The sequence below is a fragment of the Tyto alba genome, unplaced genomic scaffold (assembly GCF_018691265.1).
Source record: "Tyto alba isolate M040663 unplaced genomic scaffold, T.alba_DEE_v4.0 Super-Scaffold_39, whole genome shotgun sequence".
Classification (NCBI taxonomy): domain Eukaryota; kingdom Metazoa; phylum Chordata; class Aves; order Strigiformes; family Tytonidae; genus Tyto; species Tyto alba.
In genome coordinates this window covers 6,532,102-6,558,655 of record NW_024881314.1, presented here as the reverse complement: position 1 = coordinate 6,558,655, position 26,554 = coordinate 6,532,102, and the positions used below count along the sequence as shown (strand labels likewise).

Genomic DNA, 26,554 nt, shown 5'->3' with positions numbered 1-26,554 from the left:
TCAAAACCATCACCCCTCATCCTATCCCCCCACCCCCTGACCCAGAGTCCCTCCCCACCTTCCCTGTTCCCCCTTCAAGCCCTGGGAGGCCACTCTCAGGTCTCCCCAGAGCCTTCTCTTCTCCAGGCTGAACCCCCCAACTCTCTCAGCCCGGCCTCCCAGGGGAGCTGCTCCAGCCCCCCAATCACCTTTGTGGCCTCCTCTGGACCTGCTCAAGCAGGTCTGTGTCCTTCTCACCCTGGGGACCCCAGAGCTGGACACAGCACTGCAGGTGGGGTCTCGCAAGAGTGGAGTAGAGGGGGACAATCCCCTCCCTCGACCTGCTGGCCACACTTCTCTTGATGCAGCCCAGGGCACGGTTGGCTTTCTGGGCTGCGAGCGCTCATTGCTGGCTCCTAGTCCATTTTCCATCCACCACCACCCCAAGTCCTTCTCCGCAGGGCTGCTCTCAATCCACTCCTTGCCCAGCCTGGAGTTGTGCTTGGGATCGCCTCAACCCACGGGCAGGAGCTCTCACTCGGCCTTGTTGCACTTGAGGAGGTTTGCCCGGGCCCACCTCCCCGGCCTGTCCAGGTCCCTCTGGATGGCATCCCTTGCCTCCAGCCTGTCGATGGCACCACACAGCTCGGTGTCATCGGAGAACTTGCTGCAGGTGCGCTCAGAACCACTGTCCATGTTGCTGACAGAGATGTTAAACAGCACCGGTCCCAGTACTGACCCGCGAGCAACGCCCCTTGTCAGTGCTCTCAACTCGGACATCGGGCTGTTGAGCACAACTCTTTGAGTGTGACCATCCAGCCAATTCCTTATCCACTGAGTGTTCCAACCATCAAAACCACGTCTCTCTGATTTCGAGACCAGGATGTGCAAAGAGGGAACTTGTTTTCTTCCTGCTTCCAAGCAGACAGCTGTATAAAAGGATGTTCAGAGAAATGCAATAATGCATCATGCAGTAAAGTGGAAATACAGTGAAGGGTTAGCTACACTTAGGTGCAAAATCTACTTTACTAAGAATAATGATAAGCTAGAAGTTAGCACTTAATCTGCAAATGGTGTCGGACACTTCATTAGACCAGTTGGTAGCAAGAACTAGCTTGCAGTACCTCTGTTCAACAAATGGTGTTCAACACTGAGTTTTATCCAGGTATCCTGGGTAAGTAGTTAACACTGTGTATTATTCTCAGCATATATTATGGCTCTTGGGGGGGTAAAAAAAAAAAGTAGCATCACCTGCTTTATGTTTAAAGCAGTTATCTCAATATGCAGACATAGAAATGAATGGTGAGTGAGAGTCTTAAACTTTCTGGGGCATCTGTTTGAAGATACTCTAACTGGGTGTTTAATAGTACTTTGAAAAGAGGTTGGTGAGAATCAGATCTGAAGCAGCACAGCCATTTTGGCTGCTGATCTGGAATCTTACACTGACAAGGCTACTAACAGAGCAAAACATACTTATTCCTTGTTCATATGCAACCACTGCAACTAGAAAATATGAAAAATATGACCTGAATGAAGCATAGAAGATTTAGAAGTATTTCTCTTTAATAGATTCATATGTTCTTATTTCTTTTGTAAGTCTTACTTCAATTCATTTGCAAGTACAAAAAAAGTCTATTTTAGGCAATATTTAAAACCTGATGTTTCTTTTAAGCATCCACAGGACTACAGTAAAAAGTACAAATTACTAGCTTAAGAGGTCAGATTGGCTGTGCATGTCTCAGAATTTGTAATTAGGACTTTCTACCTTTGTGCTAACACTGAAAAAATAAGTAAATGATAGGCTGAAAAAATAAATGCAAAAGGTGAAGGATTCCTGCCATCCAAGTGCTGCTGGAACTGTTCCAAGTGTCACAATCGTGTACTCTCCTCCAGATAGTAAGAAACACAATGAAGGAACAACCCAAATTGAGCCCCAGAGGAACACAGTTGTGTCTGTGATGCTGGCTGCTATGTGACTTCAGGAGAACTTTTGACAGGGCAGTCATTGCTGAAGCCTTCCACGGCCAATTACCCTAAACATGGGGTATTTTTGGCTGACCTGCCAGTCAACCACTCTTGTCATTCATTGTTAGCATATAAGCAAGAGCTGGGTAAACATAAACAAATGACACTGTTCCGCAATTCACTTTGTGTGAGGATCAAAATGAAGTCTTAGACTCAAATGTTTAATGTTGATTATGTCTTGGCTGATGCAAAATTTCATTGCAAGCTGTAATTTGGCACTGACCCAATCCATCATCTACAAAAGTTACATCTTAGGAGAGAATAGGGATAATGTAGGAAAAGAGTCTATTAGATGAGCCTACCGTAATTTCTGGATTCGTGCAGGACTTTCTGATAACACACTACATTTAAATTGTTTTCTCACTTTAAATACTACAGATGCTCAGACACCATGATGATGAATTCAGTATAAACACTCCATTTGGGAGATTCGGTTATATAATGGTCCTCTGAATTTCTGGGAGAATTCTGTTTTTCTTTAGCAGTCAATCCAGAAAGCAACAGAAAATTGTTCCTGCAAGTCAAAAATGTGGTGAAGAAGCGGTTGGTGCTATTTTTGTTGTTCACTGTGTTACCTTGAGACGTTGAGTCTAAAGGACACATGTGCAAGGTCACCAAACGGTGTGACAGAGATGCATTAACAGTTCAAGCCTTCTCTAACAACATGTGATGCCACTACAGCTCTCAGTCTACCTTGCCAAAGTACCATCTGTAGCTACATTTCTGCTGAAAGGGTGAGCGTGATGGGTAAGAGCAGACAGAGAAATATCACAGACCGATAAAAGAATAAGCAAAAATAGGTAATAGTATTTGGGCTAGTGAAAATCTAGTTGTTGATCTAGGTCTTATTCCTTTTGTCCTCATTTTACAATCTAGTAGGGGAAAAGTGGTCAAGCTTAAAATACCAGATGTTAACTAGCAAGCAAAGAAAAGGTTAGTGTTAGGATTACAAACCAGAAGCAGATATAAGGCCATTATCAGTTTTACCTGCCCTCTGGAGTATAGAAGTATATTGTTAAATTAAGAATATAATTTTTCTGTGGCAAAAACGAAGCATGGGATTTTGCATTTTTAAAATTGCTAAAAGGTGTGTATATGAAGAAAGCACAAAATAACATCGAGGATGTATTTTAAGAAGCTATTGGTATGGCCCATCTGAGGTATGTGGAAGTTCTTGTCCACCGCATTTGGGCAGCAGCTCCTGCCTGCCTACCCCAACACTCTCTTTTGTTGCCTGTTCTCAGCCTAGCACAGGTATCCAGTCTGTCACTAGTGCTCCTGCCGTGGTGCGAGGCTTGGTCACCTCTCCTTCCCCGCTCCCTGCTGGCAGGGGTGGGATGGGAGAAGCTCTTAGCACAGGATGTGTGGAATCTGGCTGCTCTTGCAGGGAGGGTGGGAAGGGAGATGGTCTGCTTGCACTTTGGGAAGGGGAGGTGGTGCATAAATGTGGAGGATGGACATATGCACTTGGTGAGATTGAGACTTCCTGTTGCAAACCAGTAGAATTGCAAAATATTAGTAGTGTCTCCATTGACAGTTAAATGTGAAAACACACACAGGGCCTCACGGGATTTTTCTGAATGACTTATCAACGCATGTTTTTTCTTGCAAGAGTCTCCTTCCCCTTTAGTGATTGGGTTGCTCACCTACGACTTAAGAAAATTATGCAAAATCTTAAAAATTAAAAAATTAAGCAAATCTTCCTACCATTTCTGCCCAGTTTGCTGCCTCTGACAAGGGAATAACTGCACTTCTCCAGTAACAATGTTGTGAGATGCTCAAATATAACATTGGTGGTGTTGGGGAAAGCATCTAGATAATGTCATGTTATGAAGTCCAATTTGTGTTATTCATCCATGACAATTTGTGACACATCATCCATAAATGGTGTAAAAAGAAGCTCAGAATACAAATAGTTTTGGCAGGAGACTGTGGGACACTTGGATTGCCAGCACCTTAAAGAGTGATAACAGGGAAACATTTAAAGCTTGATAAAAGAGGGAAACAATTTGAAACTGATATAATTGCTAGTGATCAGCTTTGAATCTTTGAATGTAAATTGAGGGCTCAAACACAGAAAAAGTTTGAGGAAGCCCAGCTTGACTCAAAATAGCCAAAAGCGTTTCTGGAATGAATGTTTTATTGAATTATTGAAGGTCCTTTAGGATATTAATGCTGTGGTAGATGAGATGATACATTACAGAGTCAAATTTTTAGAAATCATTTCAAGAAATTTCACACCAGGATTTCCTGTTTAGGGTCAGAGTCAGACACTGAGAGGAAAGAAGGCACAAATCTATCCTGCAGGCAGAAAACAAGGGTTTTTTAAGTTTTTCTTTAAGAATATCCTGGAAGCTTCTTTTAAAGCTCAGGGAAGTACAACTGCCTTTTGTTGTTTATGTAAATTGCGTAAGAGACAGTTTCACATTTGTAGTTTAAAAAGTAAGTTTTAAGTTGAGAAGTAATGAGTACAGACAAAACAAGAGGACATAACTTATCTAAGACTATGAGATAGTACAGCTTAAGGCAGACAACTATAAAATTATCTTGTTTCTAAATGAATTGAGTGGCATTATACTCTGTAGGAAAGATAACTGGCACTTGGAAGTCATAACTAAGCCAGTTACCTTTTATAAAGAAAGCCTTTTTATTAGATCTGCAGACTTGGTGAAAGAAAGTAGGATATTGGCAAACACTGCTCAACAAATGCAGTACAGCATAAATTAAAAGGGCATGAAATTACACACAGCAGCATTTGTTTATCATAAGAAACATTCTTCTGCGTACCTTGTAAAGGGCACTGAAAATTGCCACATGGTAAGAGCAGCTCAGTACATCCACACAACTTCAGATTAGTGCCATTTACAAATAAACAGAGGAAGATGATCACAGAAGCCTTAATTATACCATGGTTGGTTGAAGTTCAAGGATCTAACAGTGGTTTTCTTTGTTAAAGGCATTTTCTGCAATTTCCTGTTTTATAACATCCCTTGAAGCTGCTTCCCTACATCCACAACAAATAAATGTCTTGGCCTCATATAGACAATAAAAGAACCCTTCCTCTTCCATTTGTTTCAGAAACTTTCTAATTATACATTTCAGCACAGTAGCAACCTTTTCCTAACTCACTGGAGATTGTTGCCCAGACTAGTTAAACACCAATGACATCTGCCTCGTAGTATGTTTGTATAATGTGAATTCCTAGTAATAAGAAACCATCTGAAAAGCTCATCTAAATGTTAGGAAGTAAAGCTGAAAGTTACCTTTGTGAATATGCCCCAAAATTACACTTTTATACACGAGTTTTTAAATAAGTGAAGGTCAGTGAAAAATAATGAAAAGCAACTGCAACTCCCAACAGAAATATGGTACCTGCCATGTGTTTGTGGGCTGTTTGAGAAGGGAGATATGACTATTAAATGAACAAAAGGGTGAATTTTTCTTTGTAAAATAGTGAATAGTGCTGCACTTAGGAATTGGGATGAATTAACAGAGGATGAAGCCATGGTGCATCATTTCTAACCTTAAAAGCAGACCTGCTTAATGGGATTTGAGGCTTGTGGAAGGGAGGTTCCTGAGCACAGAGTGCTTTGGCGATCCTGTGTGTGAGTGTTCATGATATAATCTGGCTCATTATGGATCTGGGATCTTTTAACTGGCAATTCCGCTCTTCACTGGAAAGGGTGGTGAGTGTAGCAACACCAGTTCAGATCAGCAACACAAGTGTTTCACATGTCTGTTTAAAACACAAATGACTCCAGAGTCCCTATAGTACTCAAAATATGCCTCTTGGACATGATGGTGGTGAAAGGAGCAGCAGTAAAATCACACTTGCAATTTGTATCAGCAGGCTTTCTACATCAGGCAACAGAAGTCAAAGCTTTTATTCCCATTAGAAAACACATTCTGTATTCATTTGCAGGTTAATTTACGTAGCTGAAATGCTGAAAATACCAGCATGGAAAGACCTGAAATATCAAACAGATATTTTCCCTTAATGAAAGAAACCCAGGGAATGTGCCATACTCCAAAATGCTGAACTCCTGAAGAAATCTTTAGTCTGTTGGACTTTCTGCAATTAGAAGAGGTGATTTTGGGTGATGATCTAATTAAAAGTCTTTGAAATTTGTTTTGTCCAGGTAGTAAACTATTTTCAGCTGGCAGAAAGCCTGGCCTCTGTCAGGCTGTGAAAGCAGCTCCTTATTCTCGCTGGCAGAGGGCCTGGCATTCAGAATGTTTCTGACTGCCATGCAAATACCACACACTATTTATTTCTTGCTGCTTCTAGTTCCCACTGGAAGAGCTGTAGATCCCCGAAATACTAACTGAATGGGGATCTGCAGTGTCACTTCCATGGGGGATTAATGTCTGAATGAAGTGAGGGATTGTAAAAGGTACAGCTGCAGCTCTGCAATAAACAGCTTTCAACTTTCCTCATCACAGCACTATTTCCTTTACTGGCATTACTGATTGTAAGTGAGGAGGGGGGCAGAGCGCAGGAGGTGGTGCCTGCCGCCCTCCCATCCCCAGCAGCAGCCACCTCTGCCTGCCAAAACACCCTTGGGAGGTTGGGGGGTTTAAAGAGTGAACCGTGGATCCTGCTTTCCCCGTGTAGGCAGGGAGCTGTGTGCTCACAGTGTGACACTAATGCTGGGCTGAGGCAAATACTGCGGTTAGCTTTGAATTCACGCCAATCTCATAAAATCATGCAAATATTTACAAATGTTGGTGCACAGTGACTGGAATGGTATTACTCTTTGTTATATGTGCAGGAAAAGATCATTTAACATAAGCAATGTCTCCTGTGGGTTTTGTCTTATTTTTCCCCTATGAAATTACTGTTCACAAATTCGACCAGCTGTAGTTTCTTCAGTTAGTCCTAATGTTGTGTCTACCACCCCTTCCTTTATTTAATTTCTTTGTTATGTACATTATCCTCTGGTATGGCTCTTGCACAGTCAAAGAGAACCTTTCTCTTAGTGTACAGATGAAATGGAGCTGAAAATTACAGCAGATAAAAATCCTGTATTTTGAAAAATAAGGTTAAGAACTCTTCAACTGAAGTAGACACCTAATTGAAGATAATGTTGACTCTATGTATTACTTTATTAATTTGTCAAGCTTACATCATTAAGCATGTATTTGATTTCATTATAATGCAGTAAACAATTTGTTGTTGTTGCAAGATATGCTGGTTTGTAATGTCTGTACGCAAAGTTGCATTATACTTTAAATGAAGATAGTTCTGTCTTTAGATTTTGATTTACGGAGCAACAGTGTAATTATCCCATTACCTTGATAAAACATCTAATTATTTGTCAATGATGTGAAAACCTGAGAACTTAAATGTGAGAAATTGTAATAGGAATGTAGCTACTATTTTTTTCATTGACACTTTAACAATATTAATTTGCTAGGCTGTTGTGAGGAAATGATCCTATATAAAATTATGGCAATGGGGGACTGCATATCACTAAAATGATATCTAATAAAAGATTGACTTCTGATTTTAATAAGTGTACTATATATGCAAAGTATGTGTTTAGCTTTGTAATTCATTAAATATATATGATTAAGTTTTACTGCATAACAAATTATGTGTTACTATTACTCTAGTTTTTGCAAACCCCATTATTGCAAGTTTAAAAGCAGACACATAAATAGAAAAAAGGTAAAGGAAAAATCTAGTTCTTCCTACTTTTTTAAAAAAATGTCATTGAACTGTGAGCCCAGTGTTTTTGTTCAGAATTTTGTCTCCAGTGTTCCCTGATCTCCTCAAGAAAAGAAGTTCCTGAATTCTATTAAAAATTGCTGGTTTCTTAGCAAACAGCATGAAGAGTTTTTCCTGGGAGAAAGGTTTTAATAATTAAAATTAGTCAATACTGAAGCACAGGAGATTATTTGATCTTATTCAGAAACTGACACTTTCCAGAAGGGAAAAAAAAATGCAATCTCTCTAATAAATCACTTTGTGCAGAACTGGGAGTCAAGTAGCAGAAATCTGCTGCAGAAGAAAAGAGGGCAACTCACCAGGGAAATAGGTTTGCTCAAAATAATTGTGAGTTTGAACATCAAGGTTGAGATTTTTAGGACATTTCCAGAAAAAAATCTGTAAGACTCTTGGGATGAGATGTAAAAATGCATTTTTTAGTACTTCAGGGCATTACATCTCTCAACCACATTACACACAGTTGATGTTGGCTCTTGTGCTCCAATCCAAATTTCAATTTGTCTACTTTTTCCCCTGTAATTTCAACTAAACTTGGCTGTTTTATCAAGTCAGTCCATATTTCTGCGCAGAACTGAGGTTGCCCACCTTCATTTAATAGATTTAAATTTTGCTCCAATAGCCCCTGTCAACTTTGGGTGCTGCCAGCAGATGAAAATATGAAATCAAAAATATGCCACTGGGTGCATGTGCCCAGCATGGGCTGGATTGCTTCTGAGCCATGCTCTTTTCCAGCCTTTCCTGTAATGATGTCTGTGCCACCTAAGTCCATGACGTTTTCATTGTCCATATTCAGACTCATACATTCCCCTGCTTTTATGAACACCAAACCTCTCCCCTGCCCGTTTCTGTCTTGTTTTTTCCTATCACTTAAAATCTGTCATTCTTCTAATGCTAGCACTGCTATCCAGCTGTGCCATTCTGCACTGTGCATTTCCTAGAGAAGCAAAATGGTCCTTAAATATACCCCAGTTTCCTTTCACAGTGGTGTTCAGAGGTTAGTGAATATATTTCTCAAACCAGACTGCTGCTTTTTCAAGGGGCTATCACAGTGGGAAAGGGCATCACTGCTGCTCTGCTGTCTACATCATTCTGAGGATGTCACAGGTTGCTCTTGCAAGTGTTTCTGAAAGCACAGAAAAATAGGTTCAGATGCTCTGTCATGTTACAGTATTGCACCTTTTCTCTGTACTTCCAAACTGTGTCTTTGCATTCTGTTATTTAGCCTTGATGTTGCATAATTAGAATCACTAAATTTCAGAAATGCAAAATATCCGAAATGTTGCATTAACTCAACTGTGTTTTAAAAATATCATTCTATAGCTTTTTATCATACGAGGAGGGCAACGTTAATGTACAACTTAAATGTACAGAGTGATGCTGCAATTCAGCAGAATTGATGTTGTGGCTGAATACCCCACAACCTCCTGAATTACTTTGACCTGTTTGATTTACCCTGTTTGATCTCTGTGGCAGATGAGGTGAGAAAGTGGAGAGGGAGGCAAAAAAAGACTGTATGGGCAAGCAAACTAATGGATGCACAGCCAGCTTTTCTGTTCCCATTTCCCAACTTTGGAGCACTAAAATTTTACATTCTCTAGTTTTTTAGTGAAGTTTATTCTGTGCTGTCTGAAGCTCTACAAAGTACACATGCTGTCTGTCTGAGAAAAGATGACACAAGAACTGCCTTTAACATAGAACACAGCTGGGAAAACAGACACAGGCTAAATCTGCTCATAGTCTGAGTAGTGATGGGAAAGTACTGTATTTGTACTTCTGATTAATGTTTTAATGTTCTTATTATCTTTGCTAGATCTTCTAAGTTTTTAGCAAGGAACAATAGAACATAGATTATTTTTTAGCATCTTTGGTGGTCCTGCTGTACTTTACAAGTTAAGTATTCAATATGCAGTAGTAGAGGAACACCTTGGAGTTGGGGGCTGGCATCTAGCAAACATCACAAATCCTCCTGATATCAAGGGAAGTTTCATGGGTGGAACAGGGACAAATTATTATGCAGGACTAGAAGATCAGCAGTAGCTTGCTACAGCTCTGTGCAGTTTTATTCACCCATCATACTTCACTTGTTCTCAGCCAGCTGAAAGTCTGGTGAATAAACAATTTCATAATGTATAAAAATAGATCTACTTTGACAGTGTAATTCCTAATACTTAAAAAAACCCAGATAAAACACTGTGGTCCCTTTGGCTGAGGTTCAGTTACGGGTCACTGTTGCAGAGTAGATGAGACAATGTTATGTGAGTGATGCTATTGGATTGCTCAATTGCCGATGACTTCTGCAGTATCTGCTTGTATTTTCCAGGAACTGTGTTTCAGCAAAGTACCTATGACCATATAGGTCCATCTGTATTATAAAAACAAGCTCTAATCTCAGTAAAGACAAAACTCTAGAGCAAACAAAAGTAAGAATGAGGATGTTTCTGCCACAACAAACTCATCTGCAGTCAATGACAAGGGGATCTTTGATCTGCAGATCAAAGACAGGGGCAACCAGCAGCTGGGGTTCTGTCAGCTCCTCAGACACTCATTTCCTTCTGATTCCTCCACTTTTAATAACAAATGGGGAGAAAGGTAAAAGTACTAGCCACAATAAGATATAAAAAAGTTAGCAATTTTAAATACAATCTACCTTAAGCAGGATCTGCTCACATTGCTTCAGAATGGGAGAAGGAAGAAAATTTTCCATGAATCAAAATGTTGAAGACATCTTCTTAAGCAACAAAGGAAAATATTTTCACCTAGACAACTATTAACAGTGGACCATTCATTCAAAACAGCTCAGCATTCATTTCCTGCTGGTTTTATCTCATATATATATATTTTCTGTAGCTCTCGCTGTGTGACTTCTCTAGAAAAGCTGGCCCAAAACTTGAAAGCTGATACATCGCAACAGGTCACAGACTTCAGATTACAAAGGCTATCCTGCTCTTTCTCAAGTTATTGGCAATAGTTTTACTGTCTGCAGCTGGAGGCATTCACATAGCCATACATGGAGTTTTTATTTTTACATATAGTGCCACTGCTGTAAATTAGATTTCTAATATGAATTAAAATTACAAGGGAAGCCTATTGTCGTTTTGCTGTTGCTATCATAGTTCAGTTTGTTTTGTAGAAACTGGTAAGGCTCCACTTTCCACAGAGATGAACGGTGTGTGTAAGTAATGTATACAAATGAAATGTGTGCATGTTAGGCATAAATTGTTTTATTTGCTTCATTAACAGCAATTTGATAAACAGTTATTCAGTTATAGATCTACTGATTAGAATCAATCAACATCTCAAAGTTTGAAGATTGTCAAAATAATTATGTGGTTCAATAAATCTGAGACTATACATCTAAAGAAAAATTACTATGTATTTAGAGACATTTTTAAAGATATTTACCATATCAACATTCCATGAACTTTGAGGATACATCTTGTAAATTATTTTCACTGCTTCACTGACTTTTAATTTTGTCAGTGCTTACAGCCCTACTGCAATTCAGAAGAAAGTATTTCGAGATTTACTTAGTTTTGCAAGTCTGTTATACTACAGTCTTCTCTATTTGGCGTTGTTTTTATCTGCCTGTTGTTATATTCACATTAAAAGTTTGGAACTTTAAAACATAGCTGATAAGAGACAGGTTCCAGTATAGATGATAAAAGATTTTCTGGGTGGCAGAATATTGTACATATACGATGGGAACTTCATGATTGTCATTAATATAGCTGGATGTTGTAGTCTGCACAGGACAGTGTGTTTTGGGGTGATTAACTTTCACTATAGAAATAGCAATGACAAGACCTGTCTATTTAAGAAATCTGTCTACCACTATAAATGAATTTTGAGAAATCAGGTGGCCAAAATTTCCAGGACTTTGAAAACACCATGAAATCTTGTGTTCTGGTCTTCACCATGCCATGGTCTGTTGTCATGACTGCAGCTGACTCAGCCTCTCTGTCTCAGTCTACCCATTTGTAAAATTGGCAAAATAATTACTCTGCAAGGTAATTGATAGTTAATGCGGAACGTGTTAATGACCTTAAAGCGTTTGACAAAAAAGCATTACGAGGGGTATCATTAGTGTCTGCTGTGAGCAGCTTTCAGCAGTTCTGAGTATCCAAGGGGACCATGATGTGACCGCTTCCAAGGACTGGACGTGTCTGAATTAGGTTTTTGGTTCAGACCCAACTCTAAACAAAACAACAAACTAAAAGGAGACAGATGGTCTCTTCCGGCTCTTCATTGCACTTTTATTTTCCTCTTCACAAACATTAAGGGACAGATTTTCAGCTGATATAAGATGATACAGCTCAGTAATTCTGTTGGCTTTCTAGAATTCCCCATTTTTTTTTTATTTTTTATTTTAAATTATGTACATCTTTAGATTTAATAATGGTCATTCACTTTGAGTTATAAGCTGCTGCTTACAAAGCACAAAATAAGGAATACCATCTAGCAGTACACAGGTGAAATTGATCTACTTTGAGCTGCCCAAAGGTTGTTTCATGATCACAACCAAAATATTGATGAGCTTACAAGATCATTTGAAAGATGGATGGCATCACAGAACTGATGTAGTGTTCTGTGCTAGTAAAGAAGCCTGTCTTTTCAAAAATTCTGTTTTCACTCTAATTACTTAGTGATTTCTATAGTATTAGCAATTTCTGGATACTTTATTTTTTGGTAATACTTTATGTACATAAGATAAGCAAAAATGAATGTGAAGTTCACCTATAAGATCACAGTGGAGCCAAACGATTTTACATTTAAATGGATTTAAATATTTTAATTCCTGGGGATTGCATCCTGCTTTCCTTGTATTGTGACCCACTGTATTGTGCTCCCAACAGTAACAACTGCACTATAAACACACATCCTACCTTACTTTACTTTTGTTGGCATTCCCTTGGTTTCACTTATTTCAATGGGGCTGTTAATGCATGTGAAGATTTGTGGGTATAGATCCCAAATGTGATTCCTGAAAGCACAGAATTCTAACAAAATATTTCCAACTTTCTTTGAAGTATTCATTGCCAGTACTGAGTATATCTAAAACATAGGTATGTATTTTCAAGTAGGGCACAGGAAAAAGCCTTTTGGAATTTCAGGTACTGATTTTTTTATTTTATTTTTTTTTACACTGCTCTTTTGCTTTTCATCATTTTCCTGGATTTCTAAAAGAAAATCCTACGAGAATGAAACAGACAGACATTCATTAGAATCTGGAAGAATAAGGGTGATTTTTTTTTTTTTCCCTAATTAACTGCCCCAGGGAAGAGCTCCACCAGTTAGGAGAAAGAACAGTTCCTCTGTTGTGCTTTTTGTGGCTTAGGAACAGTAGACAGGGAGGCTCTAAGCTACAAATCAAACAGTGAAAATCCTCTTAACTGAACACACCCTTGGGCTTCATACAGAATAAGGCCTTGCACTATTCATAAACAGAACTAGTTGGGACTTCTTTTTGCTGAAACAGGGTTTTGCTGGAAAATGCTTACGTGTCAAAACCAAAGTACCTCGTGGAGGGAACTTGATCTCAAAGAAATTTTGTTGAAACACAAGCAGGGGCTATCAGAAATCTCCCTGGTTTCCTACCAGTTTGTCTTGTAATTTAGTCAAGAGCCTGGAGACCCGATGTCTTCATCACTCTCCCTTACCTTATTGTCACTTGTTGGTTTTCCTTTGATGTCTCTCCTCTCAGCCGGGCTGTAAGTGTGCATGAAGTTCTGTTTGTGGGTACAGGCAGAATGTCAAAGGGACAGTCTGGGTACCTTGTGCACAAGAGCTTTAAGACTCCTGTAGAGAACTCTGCCTTAAACCACAACTCCTAGGGTTAGGCTGTAATTCGCAGCCTTGGATGTGCATGGAAATATTCCTGTCTGATGCCTCTTTTATGGCACTAATCATGCCTAAAGCAGGAATGGTCAGAGTTGGATTGTACTGTTTAAAACCACAGCAGCAGCATTCTGCTGAGCTTGTCCATTAGCCACCTCACTTGAAATATCTCACTGTGACCACTGATCTGACGGTAAAAATGGAACAGAATGTGCCAAAATCTAGCTTAACTGTAGTAATCTGTATTTCAGGTGAAACTGCCTCCACAGGTCAATGCCACAATAACCTTTAGAAACTATCCACCAACCCCAAAGCCACAAAGTAATTTCACGATATGCAGAATTGGGACCAGAGGTCTGACTGTCTCTTTGATTATTAGTTTTTGTTTTTGAAGTATAGGCATGTCCTGCTGAAGGAGTATGTGGTAAAGAGGGCTTTAGGTTTCACCCGTGATGGATCGTTCTGCAAATACGTTATGCATTGTTAATTATGCTTTTATTGGTAGCATACTTTTTATATTTTATTGACTCTTGCCTGTTTTTTATGTGAAAAGAGCAAGTAATGAACACTAACCTGTCTTCTCTCAAAACACTTGACAGTAGTACACTTAGTACTAAGAAGTATTTTATTCTTTTCTAAATCAGAATTCCTCATTTCAGACAAGCATGTTCAAAAAAGAGAAAAAAGAATAAACGTTTGTTTCTTGCTTTTTCTGGAGAATCTTAGCAGAACCACAATTTGAAAGCCATGCTCCTCTACAGCTTTACGTAATGAATTTTAGTGCAGTGAAACGTACTGCACTGACAGTTTGGTGCACCGGAGCAGGAGGAAGAAACTTCTGTCTACACAACCTCACCAGGGTATTTCAGACTTACATGGTATGAGGCAAAAAAGCAGTAGGTAATGAGAAATGGGTGGCTGAGCTCCTGTAGCCATGGATGCTGTGAGATTAAGTCCTGTAAAAGGACGAAAAATGATGGGCCTCTTAGGACCATGCCTACATGCTGTGTTTTGGACATAGACTTCAAAGCATCAGGCTAGGTTGGAGATACTGTATGGGATTGATAGCTCAGTCCTTGACCACTTTGTGCTTAGATTGTCAGAGGAAACCGGAAAGAAATTGCTAAAGGTGAAAAGAGCAAAAATTCACATAAGAAAATATGCCAAATATATACTGTAGACAATGAATATGCCTTGAAAAATAAAAAATGTCTATTTTTTATTCATAGGAATTATGCATTTCTGAGAATGTGACAGCTATTTCTGACCAGTCCTATACTGAAGGTTAAGCAGATTAAGTCTCTGTTGCCAACTGGTTCTGTTGTTAGCAGAATTTCCAGGGATTAAATGGCAGTATTTTAGGATGGCAGTTCATATTTTTATAAGAAAGAGTAAATAAAATTTAGGATGATGGAAAGAGATGGACAGTGATGGATTTGCCCTTTCTAGCTAAAATCCAGAACACTCTTTGCCTTTGATAGAACTTTCAGAGTAATAACTTGTATATGGTGCTTTTCTGATGCGCCTATGGCAAATCGTCAGTTAGAAAATGTTTTCATGGCAGATAAATTAAAAAAATCCAAACAAACTGAAAAGTAACTGAATAAAATGATTTAATTTCTTCTGAGTTTTAAACCAGCAAATTTTGGCATGTGTGTGCGGTAATGTCCAGTTAGTTTATACAGAGATGAATGCAGACAGATAAAAGTGAGGTATTAAAAGATAAATGGAAAGAAATGGACTTTGAAGAAATGTGGTTTAACCTTGTAAATTCTAATTCTCCACAGTGTTAACACTCTTGCTATTGTGCCTACTATCACTCACATGCTGTTTTAAAGATAGGTATGCCTGAGAAACTGATCTAATCGTAATAATTTTAGAAAGACATGCTTATGAAATCATAATGAAAACTTAGGTTTGCTTCACTTTATTGTTTGTAAAATATTCTCATCCATTAACTATCACATTTTTTCCTAAAGAAAACAAGATTTAGAAGTATTTACTTCTCAGTCTTTATTGAAAGTATCAATTTACCTATATGGTTAAAATAAAATACCTCAAATTTAAAGTATTTTGACTTTCTGGGAGGCAGTGCATGCCTGTGTGCTTTTAATTAAGGAAAGGTCCACATTGATGGTGGAAGGTCAAGTCTGTATGCTAAATGAAAACTGTAACTCTGCAACCCCACAGTATTTCCTGAAAATGTAATAAAAAGGCAGCTAGAATTGACAAGATTTAGTTGGCTTTTTACTTGGATACTAAAATGCCTCATAATAAAAACATAAGGTAAGGGACAAAGACCTAGCAAAGGAGTAGCTGAAGCTACAGAAATAAACTGTAGGTCAGAGAGCTAATGGTAAGGGTTCACAGCTGCCACTGCATATTAGAAAACAGCGATTATTATCAGGGAGGAGGGAGACTTTTGAGCTGGAGCTCCTCCTGGGCTAATTCAGTCCCAGGAGGATGTGGCCCCCCACCAGTCAGGTCCCAAGTCACAGTGACCAAAGCACCCACGTAGGATGTGGAAGACCTTTCATGCCATCTTGGCTGCCTCCTTTGCCCAATTTGGACATGGGTATGAGCCAGGAGCTCCTGCCTCGCACAAGAATGTTTTACCAACAAGTTTAGACTGTTCACAATCAGGGTCACAAAAATCAGCTCTTTCATTTCTACAGCATAACATAAAAATTACTAAAGAAGACAGCTTCCAAAGTGAACCCCAGCTCTCTGGGCTGTAAGGGCCATACTCGCTCTCAGAACTAGTTGGTTTTGCTTCCATTTTGGTGTTAAACAAGTGGTTGCAATCAAGATATATGTGGCCGTGTGAGCGTTCAGCACCAAATATACAAGTGCCTGAGGATCTTCACTGTTTGCTAGCGATGGATCAGTATCTTGAGTTGTGTCTCCTCTGTTATTAACTCTGGATTCTCCTGTTTATGATTGATTGCCATCATTCACCCTCCAGTGTACAGGCAGTATCAGTTAAGAGAGACTGGGCTAAAAGGGTATTATGTTTTATTGCAGTCTGATGTCTAGGGTTAGTATATATATAACAAATCATACAGCTTTACCTCAGACAAAAGTCCATTGCCTTTATGAGAGTTTTGTCCAGGGTAATGTTTATAGTAATTGCTCACTGTTTTTTTTATTTTATTTTATTGTTTTGGTGAATTGCAAAGATAATAAAAATTCACATATGCTTGCTTTTTATTTTCTCTTGTGGTTGACTGTAATAGCTGCAAGAGCTTTTGTATAAGATGTTAGTCTGATTTCTCCTTTCTCTGGAATGTTATGTTAAATATATTTGGAGGAAAAGTTAAAATCTACAAGAAGTGTAATGGAAAAATCATTACCAAGTAACGTAAAACCCGTTTCAAAATGAGCATAGTTTTTTGTCTGCAGAGGTAAATTACTGTTAAATTAAAGAAGAGTCATCCTGTAGGAAGTAAAGTTATGCCAAGCAAACGATAATAATTTGAAATGAGGCAAAGTGAATAGTTCATAGTGACACTGGAGGTTTAGTGCTGAATGTTTTCATGTCCCAGTGGTTTAAAAGAGAAAATCCTACAGCTGCTAGTCTAAGCAGAAAAACTCCACCTTATTGTTTTATGATGCTGGATTTTAAAATTAAGGCACCAAAGGGATTAAGATTATAGTCAGTGACAGACTTTGCTCTTAGTACACTGCCACTCTTTTCTACTTCTCCCTCCTCCCACCCCCAGAAGTTGGTAATTGAAAAGTAAACATGGAAAAATACATTTATTACTGATGGGATCTATTTCACTCAGTATCTAAGAAAGTAAATATTTATTATTCCTTGCAGCAGATATTTTGCTGTGTCACGTGTTACATTCATATAAACTGACACTGTCATAGAACTTGCCATTTGTTTGGACAACACCCAAAGTTCTGCTAATGGATGGATAGTTTATAAGATTCAGAAAAGTAGTTTCCAAAGAAAGAAAGTTTTCTGGCAAGGAGCCACCCACATATGTGTAGATAATAAAAAAAGAAGAACCCCCCCCCCCAACACTCTGAAAATCTGCCTGTACAGTTACTTAATTTTCAGTATATGGAAAACAGTATCTATGGAGTTTGTATCACAACATCTCTAGAAGGCAATATACAGAAGCAAAGTCCTGGGCCCCAGAAATGGAACTCCTTGAATCAAGTGCCTTGAATTTCTTATGCAGAATCCAGGAAGAACAATATGCTTCAGTAAAACATTGAGAAATCTAGGGAATTTGGATGTTTTCAGACTTAAGTGATAGATAAGCAAACGTGTAGAAACATTTCTGATTCTTGCTATAACTGACTTGAGAGTAGAAGTCCTATTGCACGTCAGTGGAAATAATGAAGAAAAATTCAATACTGTGTAGCAGCTGGTACCCTAACTTCAGCAGTCTTTCATTAATTGCTTGAACAATAACTCCTTTAAACATTATATACAAAATTTTCAAATACTTATGTATTTAGCAGTTCTTTCTAGAACACAATTAATAATCTACAGAAATCAAGTGATTTCTGTATTGTTTGTTGTCTGAAATGTTAATGTATTCAATTATTCCAGAAACATTTAATGCAATTTGTTTCAGGCAATCTTACCAGGTCTTAAATAATCAATGTTATGTCATACTAAGTATTTCTGTGAAGAATCTTAATTTATTTGATGTGATGGTGAACTGTAATTTTTCACCTGCAATGACTACACAAATACCTCAGTAATCTGATAAAATGAAAAAGTGCAAGCTTAAAACAAAGATCAAAATCTTGCTTGGGTACCTGAAATTTAGTCTCAAATTGTGTAAGTGGTTAAACACTTGTTCTGAAGCATCATTCAAACTCCAGATGGTATCTAATCATTGCTTGGGATTATAAAATTAAATGACTGTTCCTTTCAATTATATGTTTTTGTTAGACTTTCTGCTAAAAGAAGTAAATACGTAATTCTACCCCCGTATCTTTTTCTTAGTTTGTATTCTACAAAAAGCCATAGCTGTATCTAGGTCCAATCCTGATCCTCTGTTGGTGCAATAACTAAACTTCCAAGGTTTATACACCAAGTGAAACATCCTATTACAATTTGCTTCAAATAAAACCATTAAACTTTTCCAGGTTATCTGTGCTATCATAAAATACACACTTAGACCTGTAGTATGAACTGTAAATTCTTCCACTTGCAAAAAAAATAAGTCAAAAACCTCATTTGTATTTCCATTGCTAATCAAGTTTTAGAAAGGTGAAAAAGCACCATGAATGGTATTTATGATATGAGAAGCTGATTATATATGAAGTAAAATTCTTTATTGCTGATATAAAGTTTGGACATTATATAACTTGATTTGTGTAATTAAGGTTTTTTCCTAAGGGAAGGATAAAACTGGCTATTTCTAGAATCTAATTTTCCTTTAAAAATGGCAGTATGACTACAGCAGCACTAAATGTAAGGCCATGACTGCAAGAGAATGCTAGCACTGCCTACCAATGCAAGCATTCATATAAAAATGAGTTTTACTTACTGTGTATTTTTTTTATAGATATATATTTATGAAGAATGACTTATAGTTGCTACACCTTCACCTGATTCTGTAACTTCCCCTGGCTATTGAGTTTTGGGATTTGTTATTTAACAAACATATATTACCCATGACTTTAAGATGACTAGCCAAAAAAAAAACCAAGAAGGAACATAAATTAAAAGTCAATATTCCACTTTAGAAGTGTTAAAGATGAAGCTGTTTTTGAAGGTCACTAAGGATTAAGATGCATTTTTGGCATGTAGCCAGGATAGGAAGTTTACTGTGTTTTGATGTAAAATACAGCACAAAAACTTCTGTTCCATATTCCTGGAAAGTCATCTTTCTTGTGGTTTCCAATAAAGTAGTTAAAAAGGGGAGGCTTCCTAAATACAAAACATTGACTGCATTTTAAATATTGTCCATTTGCTGCTTAGAAAATATCTGGATGCCAACACATTATTCTGACTGGTACTTTAAAGTTGTAGTTACTGCCACATAGCCATGGATGTTTAGACATCCATGGTTCAGTTACTGCCTGGCTTTCCACCCATTTTCAGCTTTTGGTTTTAAGGAATCACCCTCTGTCATCTCCTCTCCCCGCAATTCTGTTCATAATTCATGTAATTGTATATAATGCTGAAAATCTCCCACAAAAAAAGTCAAACTACAAAAATCTAATGGAATATGAAATTAAGTAAATGGAATTGGTTATAACAATTAGTTTGCATTTTTATCTGCAGACCTGTTTCTTATCCATCAACATAATAAGTTAAATGTGTGTAACTCAGACGGTTTGAATTGTTTAAGAAATTTAAGTACACAAGGGTCAGAACAAAATAATATGAGAAATCTGGGAAATAAAACCTAATGTTCAGCTTTTCTGTACTGGATTCTGGGAAATTATTTGCAGTATCACGTGAAACCTGCAGGTATTTTTTATTTTGTAGCTTCTACCTTTATATATTTGCACGTAGCCTCTGGGAATAAGTTTACCTTTTCAATTGTTACGTGCTCCAAACTCTTCTATCCTCTGCTTTCACTGCAACTCTTGGGGTTCATGCAGGAGGCTGGTGCTGAGCTGACTTGCAGGGCTGCAGGAGCGTGGCTGCACTGCAAGCTACCCCAACTCCTCCGAGCTGAGAGGCACTGCAGGCCTCTTCCCACCAGAGCACGGAGCAGCTATACCTGATGTGTTTGGAGATGGATTGTTTAAATGTTGCACTTTTACAGGGAGCATAAGGGATGTTCAGGTTTTCTGCTTTGCCCAGGAGTCTCAGAGCATTTTGATCTGCCCCTCCAGCTTCTGCTCACTCTCAGCTGCAGTCCTGGAAGTGAGGCCACAGTCTGACGGTTTAACAGGCTGTGTAATCTCAATTATGTGTTTGTAGAAACAGACTATGGTTAATTATTGTGTATTACTTCATGCAGTGGTTCTGGAACAATACAATCCATATCTGACAGAAAAAAATATACAATAAATTAAAACATTACCTTTATCTTCCTATTCCATTTATACTGTTCTATTGTCACCTACTATTTTATTGCTCGTTTCAGGTACAGTATTACCCTTAGTGCCTTAATGGCTCTTCTGTCAATGAAACTTTTACTTGTAATCTTGATTTGTCATGTTAGTTTTCTTTGGGAAGTATTTTGGGAACATTTAAAAATGTTTTTGATAAGTTTCACTTTATAAAATAACATAGGTTTCCAAGTATGCCTCCTTGCAAGCTTTGCCGTCTTGATTACCTCAGCAGTGTTCTTCCTTGGACAATACTTTTTATTTTTTTCCTATGGGCCATGCTTTTAAATCCAAAGGGCTCTGCTGTCCAGAGGGAGAGGTGGTCATTTCATCTCCATGTAGTTTCAGAGGCAAGACAGTCCAGGTAGCCTGCTACTAAAATACCTCTCTGTTAAAGAGCCTAACTTCTTTTTAAACTCAATAGAGGGTGGAAATGAATTGCCATTGGATGATTCAGAGCACTTAAATTAGCAGACCACAGTCAGATGTGAATATCCCTCAATATATTGTTCAATCCTATTTTCTGTTACGTTAACCAGCAATAAAACCCCATTTAACTTAACATAAAAAATTGATTTTGGTTTAGAAAAATACAGTAAGCATGTGTTGATGAATAAGTGCCTTTAGGACTTTAACTCTGCTTTTTATGGATATGAATATTTTATAACATTTTGGGTGAAGTCACCTGTAATCTTTAGGGTGGACAGAGGTGTATTCTTGCAACTAATGCACGTTCCTCTCCCACTGATTCTGAATTACTCATGTGAATAGTCTCATAGTGTAGTGATGACAATACCACCACCTCTTCCTGATTTATATTCTGTTCCTATAGCAATTTAATTCATTATCCTATTGACTTTCTCCTCTGAAGCTGAACATTAATCTGAAGGTTATAGAGATTTTACTAAACCACCCTTCCATTAGACATGTGTTCCTTCATCTGCTACTTTCCTCAGAGGCTTATTTTTCAACATTAATAAGCACCAGAGTGCAGTAAACTTATCTTCTGGCTGAAATACTTAAAAATGACCTGCATCATTTCCAATAAAGTCTCCAAAATGTGATATAGATGGCCTGTGGCAACTGACAGATCTGAATTTCAAACTTCCTTCTGCAAGCCTTTGGCAGGAGTGCCAGCGTTACAAGGTGTAGTAGGGGCTGGCTTACAGCTAGCTCTGCTTTGGCTTCCCACCTGTAGGAATGTGGTTATGAAGAAACAGGAGATTCCTGTCCTCTCTGCTCAGTGACATCGTTAGCTGATTTAATTCTCCTTTCCTGAGGAAGGACTATGTACTAGCACAATTTGATGAAGAGCCATGCTAGACTCACAAATCTGCACATCAGTGAGGCTTCTTAGAGAGAACAAAACAGAAAAGCAGACCTGGGAGAGGAATTGAAATATTGGGTAAATGTAGGGAATTGTGTGGAGAAAACAGGGACTTTTGAGAACTGACTTTTATGTTAGGAAAGGAGGCAGAGTCCTGAGCCAAATGTCACGTGCCAGGCACAACTGAATGTTCGCCTTCAAGGTGATGGAATTTTGGGGAAGATAGAGTCCTTATCAAATAAAAGGCAATGTAAGTGGCGTGTATCAAGCAATACAATATGGAGTTGGCCTGTTCTTGCCATTTCTTCTGACATGCTAATCGGCCATGACTTTTTCTGTTTTGTCAACATGATTAAAATCATAGTCCATATATAGTAATTTATTCCAGTAAAGGTTTTTTTTTTTTTTTTTTTTTTGTTGTTGTATAAACAATACTAACATTGGGGTTTTTGGGGAGGACTTTTGGAACCACACAGACATGTCCAAGGTGTACAAAAGGTCTCAGTGACAGAGGAACTGATTTAACAATTCAGACTATAATTCTGCAGTAGGCTGGATTAAATTATTGCAGATGGCTGGGTGCTTCTCACAGGCTGTCTATCTGACAGTCCTTCTGAAAATATCAGAAGTTGGATTTGCAATACTGATCTCCCTGATAAGTAATCCTTTACTATCTCTAGAATTTCCCCACTCACGTAGAGTATGCTTTCAGATAAAAAAAATTGCAGTATTAGGAGAAGGCTGGTATTTCAGAATTTCCAGTCCACCCCTTTGATTCCCATTTTCTTATATTTTGTTCTTAGTGGCTTTTAGTAGCACCAAAAGTAAATCTCAGTTCCAAACTGTGTGAATAGATTGCAGTATGTATTCATTTATTTAGATACTATTTTGGCTTTCATTTTACTATGTATCAAATGAAATCACTGTGTGTTTATAATCTCTGTCAGTGAGTTTTTGAAGGGTGACTTGGTAGCCAGAGAAGAAGAAATTGATTTTTTTCATGTGTTGTGGACTATGGTCTCTTGTTTGAAAGTCTCCAGCCATTGAGTTTGTGAAAAATGCATAACCCCAAATAATTAAGTTCCTTGACTTTCTGCCTTCACATTAATAAGGCTACTACAATGCACAGCCATAAAGTGGTTGAATGTCCCCTGCAGCACATTTTTAATTTTTCTGCTTATGAAAAAAAATTTGTATGGATTTTTATGACTTTGCTACATGGTAAAGTTAAAGGGTCCCATTTTCACCATGAACGCTGTGAAGGTTGTTATCTTTTTACTTTAACACAGTAGACAGTGCCTGAACAGCCCTCTGGTAAATTCTGCTGTATTTTGTACTGCTGTTATCTGAAAGGAAGATGATCTTTCTCATTAAATGATATGGATTCTGAAACATTAAAAACTGTTTTGCATAGAGACATTAGGCAGCAAACACAAATGACTGGTATCTTAGTAGGGGCCTTTGCTTGAGCCAAGATTTTCTTTTAATCATTATAATACAGTAGGATGCTTATGCAAAGAGTGGGGAATTAAACACATTCAAGTATGTATCAGAGGGATAAGTAAATGCTTGATTTATTTATTTAAGCATTCCAAAGCCTACATTTCTTTCCATGTTAGCAGTGCCAAACATATTGATGATAATCTGATACACAAAGCCCTTACACTCAAACTATTTAAGCATTAGTTCAGTTATTCTGCCTACTAAAGCAATAATTACAGGCTAAAAGGTAACCAGATTGTTGTAGAGATATCTCTTGACAGCCTTTAACACCTAGTTAAATGTCTGGAAATTACAAGCCTCTCAGTATCATTCAGATCACAGTATATCTTGAAGCAATTTGCTATTCCTAGATTGTTTTTCATGCCATGGTTCTGAGTGCCTGTCCACTTGCAGAACATCTTCACTAGGCAAACAAAAAAAATCCTTAAGAACAAACTTCTTGCTTAGTATGGATATTAGGTGGTATTTCCAGATGTGTAAAAAACATTGCAGCTGGTTCAAGATATACTGGGGCTGTTTAAAAGTTTTTGCCTTGTCTGCACTTGGATTTAATTTAGGTCTGTTTGAGCCAATCTAGTCGTCTGCCAGTGCAGGGAGGGGTATGGCTCTCTCCCCAGGTTCCCCATCTCTCTGCAGTGTGCTGACTTTACATGCGTTGGAGACCTTGGTGAAAATGGAGTGGAGGGAAGGAGGAGTGGGAAGAATTTGATTGTGATCTACTGCAGTGGATCACACTTCTTGAGTAACTTCCTCCTTGTGAATTGTTTCCCCAGCAAAACAGAGGTTTCAGTAAAACCCATAGTGGATTTGCCCAACACAACTAAGAAGAGCAGTAACAAGGCAGTGTCATGGGAGTTAGCGTGCAATTAGTCAGTGTAATCCTGCAATGATTTTTCTCTGGTTGCCTACACCTGCTGTAGCCTAAGCCAGCAAATATTCATTGCTGTTCTTACCTGCACTAGCTAAATTAAACTAATGCTCTTATGCGGTTATTTTTCTTTATCCCATCTCCTCTGACAGCATTATCCAACACAGAAGTGAATAGTAATTAGCAGAAACAGTCTTGAAAGCATTCGCTACATTATAAAGACACGTACTCTATCATATAGTCAGCTAGCTTGTTTACAGTTCCTTACAATAGTTGCTGGGAGCTGGAGACATTACATCTTCCAGTGCTGAGAGCTTGTCGAAAATCACTTATTTATACAGACAGCATTTGTATGGGTGGATGTATATTCTAAGGACAATGTCAGCTGCTGTCCTTCACTGAAAATTTGCAGCCGTGCTATTCAGCTTGATTGATTTGAATCTGTGTTTGTACTTTGGAAACAGTATGTGATGTATCAATATGACTTAACTGTGCAGATGCAGGTTCAAATTAGTAATTAATATTTGACCTTACTGGAACTTACCTGTCCAGCTGCCCAAAACAGCTATGTGAAACTTTGAAAAACACATCCTCAAAGGACAGAGCTCATCTCACCATCTGAAAAGGAGGCATCTAGTCTGAGCTACTTGGCCTGTTGTTTGTCTCTGCTCTGTTGCCAAGGGAGATGCATCTCCACAGAGTGATTTGTCCTGTCCTAAGAGATGCGTCTCTGGCTATCAGGAATGATCATCCTCTGAAGATGCTAATCTCCTTCTACTCACCGCAGGAGGAATTCAGATAATTAGATGAACCCTGCATATAGTGTGGATCCAGCTGTGCATGACTGACTGACTGACAGTGGTTTCCACTTAGCTAGGTTTTCAGCTTTTATTAAGAAAAACTTGAGGTCTCTGTTAGCGTATACCAAATATTAATAGTACTCAAAACTACTTTCTAAACCAGAAGAGCCTAGTTAAATATTATCATTAAATATTCCAAAATAATCCACATTTTTACCTTTGGTATAGTCTATGACTCATGAATTTATGACTTAAAAACTATAAAAAAAATTTCTGAAATGATGCTGATACATCATATCAAGTGCAATGGTATGTTTCAACTATATTTTTACTTTCTTGTTCAGTCAGTCTACTTGCTTTTGTTTGGATGTCCCTCTTCTTTAAATCTGAATAACAAAGCAAAGACTTTATTTACTACAGCATACTTAACTTTCAGCTCTTAAAGGAATAATACATTATAAGTTCACTTATCATAGAATTTAATGAAGGCAACCAGAAGTCAGTTTTGTAAGACACGAATAATTTCATGAAAAAGCTGCCACTGGCTATATTAGACATCTATGTATCTTATAAAACAAAGCAAATGATTACCATCAATTATAATACCATCATTTGACAACTCTGCAATTAATTTCCTACTCTTAAATAACTGCTGTTTCACAGTGCCAAAGAAAATGCCATGCATTAACTGACTCATCACCAGAGTCTGTGACAGATAGTACAGATGGTAATTTGATTATTCATCACCAAGAAAATAAGTGCTTTATTATGGAAAACGATTCATTTTCCTCTTCTGATAGAATGGTAATGGGGATACCTAGAGTCCCTTTAAAAATAATCTCTACAGTAATATACAGTTATTCTGAAGCATTTTTTTATTTGTTAATATTTGTGGAGTAGAGTTGCATGTTCGGTAATTCACAGACATGGCACAAGCTGAAGAAAGATGGGGTACCACAAAACCCATGCATCTCTTCCATGTATAAATGCTCCTACATAAGAAGAATGGAAAGATTCTGCTTTGTCTACCAGAAAGTCTGCAGACTTCACTATACATCTTGAAAAAGTACTCCATATATGACACTAAAATATTTATTCAGCAAGAGTAATGGGCCATCCTGCAATAGCTGTCAGCATTGTTAAATGATGGTCTTTCCTGGGACAATTACAGACGTATTTAAAATGCAAACGAAGTACCAATTCTGCCAGGGTTTACTCGTGGAGTTAGCTTTATTTCTTGAGCAGACCAACAGACTTCTGTGGAACCATCTCTAAAATTAAGTATCACCTTATTTTTACACGAATCAAAGGCAGAATGATGCTCAATGTAAAGTGTTACACACCAGTGAGTAGCAAAACTAGCACTTTTATAAGAACCTGAAGCACCTTCAGTATTACTTCGCAGTTAATCTTGTGTTTGTGCTTACTAGGGATATAAAGGACCCATC

General features: G+C 38.0%; 1 protein-coding gene across 2 annotated transcripts in view; it reads right to left on the bottom strand.

Moving 5' to 3' along the window:
* The window catches only part of CA10 (carbonic anhydrase 10), a 208,650-nt gene that overhangs the window by 20,276 nt on the left and 161,820 nt on the right, over window positions 1-26,554 (bottom strand). The window lies entirely within an intron of this gene.